The sequence below is a fragment of the Micromys minutus genome (assembly GCF_963924665.1).
Source record: "Micromys minutus genome assembly, chromosome: 14".
Lineage (NCBI taxonomy): Eukaryota > Metazoa > Chordata > Mammalia > Rodentia > Muridae > Micromys > Micromys minutus.
In genome coordinates, this window is record NC_137983.1 from 3,037,989 (window position 1) to 3,043,889 (window position 5,901).

The 5,901-nt window shown below is 48.7% G+C and overlaps 1 pseudogene across 1 annotated transcript; it reads left to right on the plus strand.

The window, feature by feature from the left end:
• Positions 1-2,406: 2,406 nt before the first annotated feature.
• LOC308429674 (V-type proton ATPase 21 kDa proteolipid subunit c''-like) lies at positions 2,407-5,653 on the plus strand (annotated as a pseudogene). The gene is made up of 2 exons: positions 2,407-2,415; positions 5,082-5,653. The product of its transcript is annotated as a V-type proton ATPase 21 kDa proteolipid subunit c''-like (transcript).
• Positions 5,654-5,901: the final 248 nt, after the last annotated feature.

Consider the following 5,901-nt stretch of genomic DNA (forward strand, 5'->3'; position numbering starts at 1 on the left):
CCTGTTAATCAATGTGCTGCCATCAGCCATTTTAAAGCCAAGATGTCCAAGGATGCTGCTCTCAAAGGGGATTAAGTATGAATGATTCAGAAAGTATGAATCTCTTTCCATCCGTCAGCATTTAGTGAAGAACTAGTGTGTCTGTGTGAGCTGGAAAAATGTCTGCAAGTCTCGAGAGTCTCAGAATCTAGCTGGTGTTCAAACAGGTAGGATGCTATGTGGTCACCATTGCTTAAACCTCCTTCGGTGGGGGACTATCAGGTGAGAATATGGTCACAAAAGAGGACCATTCAGTGGTTAGATGATAAGGGAAAGACATTAGAAGTTCTCTATGTACCTATCTGGAAGTGATCCTAGCAGTCAGGGGACAAAGCAAATGAAAGAACAATAGGCAGCCATTTGAGGTTAAGGGGGGCAAATAGGAGAGACTATATTTTGTAATGTGCAGATGTCCTCTGCTGTGCTCTCCAAGGCTCTGGCAGGTCACAACGAACCCAGTCACGGGTGTGGAGACGGTGTGAGGCTCTGGAGTGAGGACAATGTGTGTCGCTTGTTGCCATGCCGCATATGGGCTCTGCTTTCTAAACAGCCTTGACACCGCTTAGCTAAAACCCAACAGACAGCAGAACAACTACAGTGAGCGAACAAACACACCAGGAAGGTCCTGCCCCTTAAAGGAGACGCTGGAGGCTTTGCGTGTGCTGAGGCTCTTAGGGAATAATGGTATTCAGCCTCAGTACGGTTTGCGGTTTTCCCAGGTACACCTTCTCCAGGGACCATGAGTATTTTGTTTGTTTTTAACAGTCTTAATTTTTAAAGCTTGAATTAGTTATACAGGATAATGGGGTCCATCCTATTTTTAGAAAGGAGTGTCATGTACTTTAATCACATTCACACCCACCCCAGGTCCTGCCAGTCATGGTGGCACCTGTCTCTCACCCCAGCACTCTGCAGGTTGCCATGACTTCCGGGGTAGCTTGTGTTACCCTGTAAGTTCCAAGCTATCCAAGACTATACAGCAAGACTATTTCTCAAGACAACAAAACAAAGAAACAAAACAGCTGACCCATGCAGCAGGCTTTATAATTCTCATTCAATAGTTGAGAAACGGGCCCTTTAGGGGATCAGCAATCCCCAGGACCCCTACATTGAACACACAGCTGTAGTGTCCTGGCTCCCAACTTCTGTCTCCCAGCACTCGGCCTCCACCGATGACAAGAGCAGCTACAGTTCCCATAGTCTTGTGGCGAGCACAGCCCATCCTGATTCTCCGTGCTGATAACGCAGAAGGCTGTGCCAAGCCTGCTCAGAACGAAGGCTCCTGGTGTCTCCTTCCTGTGCAGGAACACAGAGTTATCTTCCTGAACACAACAGGACTGTGCTAAGATAAAGCCTAGATTTTCCCATTCAAAGCTTCCGGAACGAGTACCTGTGACAATAAACTGAGCCAACCACGCCACACTTTGGAGAGCTGCAAAATTTCTGCCAGTCAGGAAAGTTCTGAAATTTGACTGATGGATGAGACTGGATAGAGCACAGGGCTGGTGAAGTCCATTGACTGTAGGGAAAATCCTTAATGACTGTCATAGGACCTTGGAGATGCTACAGTCACTTTATGTCATGGATAATAATAGGGTTCTCCAAAGGCCTGTGTGCTAGGCACTGTTTTAGGTCTTATTTATTTATTTATTTATTTTTACACTCAATATTTTATTCCCCTCCTGGTCTACCCTCCTACTGTTCCACATCTCATACCTTCTCCCCGCCCCCTGTCTCCATGAGGATGTCCCCACCCCACCCATCCTGCCAGACCTGTAAACTCCCTGGGGCCTCCAAGTCTCTTGAGGGTTAGTTAGGTGCATCTTCTCAGACTGAACCCAGACTCGAGAGTCCTCTGCTGTATATGTGTTGGGGGACTCGTATCAGTTGGTGTGTGCTGCCTGGTTGGTGGTCCAGTGTCTGAGAGATCTCAGGGGTCCAGGTTAATTAGGCTGCTGGTTCTCCTACAGGGTCCCCCTCCTCCTCTGCTTCCTCCCACATTCCCCTAATTCAACCACAGGGTCAGCAGCTTCTGTGGATTGGTCGGGTGCCAATATCTGCATCTGACTCTTTCAGCTGCTTGTTGGGATAAAAACTGAATGGTTTCAGGTCATTTTGTCATTAAGAATTTATTCAAGCTTCATATTGAACTTACAACGTAGATGCCAACTCTAAAGTTCCTCCTTACAAACGGATAAAGTGGGGCACAGTGAGTCTAAGCAACCTCTCTAAGGTCACACAGCTTATATAGGGCAGAGCAGACTATTAGAAGCTGCTCAGACTGGTTCTGTGTTTGGAGCCTGGGTTTACTGCATCAAGATACAGAGAACATCCTTGTGAGCCTGCCCTAGGCCTTGCACACAGAGGATGACGAAGGTACACCAGGAAGGAAGGAGGAAGGGAGGGAGGAGGGGATGGAGAAGGGCCACTTTACACCCTGAGTCTTATTCTCAGGGTGTGGTTTAGCTTCCCAGGGGCTCCTACTCACCTTCGGAACAACAGCTTTGATGCTGCACCTTAGCCAGAATTGCACCAGCGGTTGTCCTCTTCTGCCTTCGGTATTCCCTGCTGTCATTGAAGGGGAAAGCATCCTCCTGAAGGGTTCATGAAAGACTACTGCTCACTAACAAGCAGCATTCGCATGTGTCAGTCATCCCATGTGAGCATCATACAATGTCCTGATTTGGGTTACATTGTTTCTATTGGAGAGCTCGGTTCATGTAAGCTGGGATGAGCTCTGGGGTCAGGGCTGTTGCTCTAAAGCCTGGCTGATTGCTTCTCTGAGTATCCTCTGATAGATCATTTCATGTGGTGGGAGCACTTAAACCCTAACCAAATGGTATCCACCGAGTTAGAAGAATAAGGTCCTCATCATCAGGTAGAAAAAGGAGCCTAACTTCTCCCATTCGCAATGGCCAGAGCCTGGCTTTGACGAATGTCAGTGGTGTAACTGGGTCCTTACATAGACACTGACCCAGAAGCAAGCCATATGAGAGTAATTCAGAACTGTTAATAAAACTCAAAAAAAGAACACGACTCCCAGTGGGAAATGGGTTTTTTATTGGATATTTTATGTATTTATACTTCAAATGTTATCCCCTTTCTGGCTTTCCCCTTCTCCATTCCCCATTCCCCTGTTTCTATGAAGATGCTCCCACTCCCACCCACCCACTCCCACCCTACCACCCCGGCATTCCCCTACACTGGGGAAATGAGCTTTTGGAGGACAAAGGGTTTTTCCTTCTATTGATGCCAGACAAGGCCATCCTCTGCTACATATGGGGCTGGGGCCATGGGTCCCTCCATGTATGCTCTTTGGTTGGTGGTTTAGTCCCTGGGAACTCTGGTGGGGGGTTCCTGGTTGGTTGATGTTGTTCTTCCTGTGAGGTTGCAAACCCCTCCAGCTCCTTCAGTCCTTTCTCTAACTTCTCCATTGGGGTCCCTGTGCTCAGTCTGATGGTTAGCTGCAAGCATCCTCATCTGTATCAGTAAGGCTCTGGCTGAACATCTCAGGAGACATCCATATCAGGCTCCTGTCAGCAAGCACTTCTTGGCAATACCAATTGTGTCTGGATTTGGTGGCTGCATATGGGATGGATCCCCAGGTGAGGCAGTCTCTGGATGGCCTTTCCTTCTGTCTCTGCCCCACTCTTTGCTCCTATATTTCTTTTAGACAAGAACAATTCTGGGTTAAAATTTTAAGAAGGGTGGGTGGCCCCACTCCCCAACTGGGGGCCTTGCCTAACCTCTTGATATGCTCTCTACAGGTTCTCCTTCCCCTTTGTTGAGCATTTCAGTTAATCTCATCCTCGTTGTATCCTGAGAATCTCTTGCTTTCCTGGCCTGTAGGACTTGCCGGTGGCTACCCCAGTTCCCCATCCCTCATTGCTACACAGCTCTGTTCAAATTCCTGACCCTCTGCATTTCATCCTTGTCTCCTGTCACACCTGACCCCGCCACCAGAAGTGGCGCTCTTGATGGCAAACCCCTAAGTCTCCTCCACGGCTGTGTGACAGTCGTATTTCTCTAAGCAACCAAATTCAAGCAATGTATTCTATAAGCAACAGGAAGAAGAAGCCTAAGAGAGATGAGTGGCCTTTGTTACCGCCTTTTAATTAGCAAGATGCTCTACCCATGGGGAGGGAACCCCGCTTCTGCATTATCTCCCCTGTACAACCAGAGCCTAAATCACCCCACTCTTCTGGGCCATGCTTCCCTTCGCCGGTAGGTCAGAAACACAAATGTCTGGCCTTGCTTCTCCTGATGCCCCTTTCTGGGCAGCAGCCAACGGACACATACCAAGATGTTAATAAAATACCCTGAGGTCTCCAAAGGAAACAGAGCAAAAGTCAAGTGGGTCAATTGCAAAGTGCTGACCAGATATTTTGCTGGGTGGGGCCATTTCAGCTGAATTGCAAAGGGAGGTGAATTTTTGTCTTCTCAGCTCTTCCCTTACAAGCTTCTGACTTTTTCCAAGTACCTACCCACTTCCTGGCCATTCTTCTCATATTAGAATAAAACAAATCCATATATCCCAACCATTGGTAGAGGATGGATGTAAACATTACTGTAAATAAATTAAGGTTAATAAAATCGGATGTACGACTAGGGAGGTGAGAAGGTGGGAGGCTCTAAATAGCATGTGTTATAACAAGTGTCACTGAGTAAAACAGAGACAGTCAGGGAGACAGGTCAGCTGACCTACTACAGGAGAGGGGTAAGCAGAGGGAAAAGTACAGCACAGGACTGGGTGGGCCATATAACTATTCTGGCAGGAATGAAGGTTTTCTAGGGAGATGTTTGTGCCTTTTCCTTGAGTATCAGAGTTTTGAGATAATAGAACCTAAGAAACTGAGGTTTGCCCAGGAATCACATGCCGAGAGAAGGTAAAGAATTAAACCCTGGTGCCAGCCTGAGGGAAATTTTGGTCCTTGGAAAGAGATGTCACGGGGTCGACAGACTGCAGGGCAGATGGACGGAGGACAAGGTTAAGCTAAGGTCCCACTGACCCGACCCTTGTCATTGCTGCTGCCGTGACCGAGCTGGAGTTGCTCTACCTCAGGATCTCTGTGGCCTTCTGGACCTGCACGATCGTCGTGGGAGTCTGCTACACCACCTGGACCTGGGCTTTCGCTTTGATGGGCATGGTTCCTGAAGGAAACTTCCCTCTTTATGTGGTCGAATCTGGGCATTGGCCTAGCAAATTCTTTCTGTGTTTGGAGCAGCCTGGGGAATCTAGATTACCATTACTGTCTCTACTGTCCTTGGGGTGGGGTGAAAGCCCCCAGCATCAAGACCGAGAACTTGGTTAGCATTATCTTCCGTGAAGCGGTGGCCATCTATGGCATCATCATGGCAATTGTCATCAGCAACATGGCCGAGCCTTTCAGTGCTACTGACTCCAAGGCCTTTGGCCATTGAAACTACCACGCAGGCTACTCCATGTTTGGGGCTTGGCCTCATGGTCGGTCTGTCCAACCTGTTTTGTGGAGTCTGCGTGGGCATCGTGGACAGTGGGTAAAAATCTGTAAAACTTCTCATCGTGGAGATCTTTGGCAGTGCCATTTGCCTCTTTGGGGTCACCGTCGCAATCCTCCAGAGTGAAGATGGGTGACTGGTTGACCTGTGTGGGTGGGGCTGTGCCCCACTGTTATTTATTGCTGGTTTCTCCTGGGACAGCTTGCGTCCTTTAGCGTTGCTGGGGCTTGGTGTTCAGGGCCCTCCCGCGCTCACCTCTCGCTGCCTGTTGACTCTGGAGGCATTGCAGTCCAGACCGAACCCCAGGGTAGGGAGAGGGTGCCATGGTGACTGTGTACAGTCGTGCATCTGTGGACCCCCAGCCCCCATCCAGCTCATCTTCCT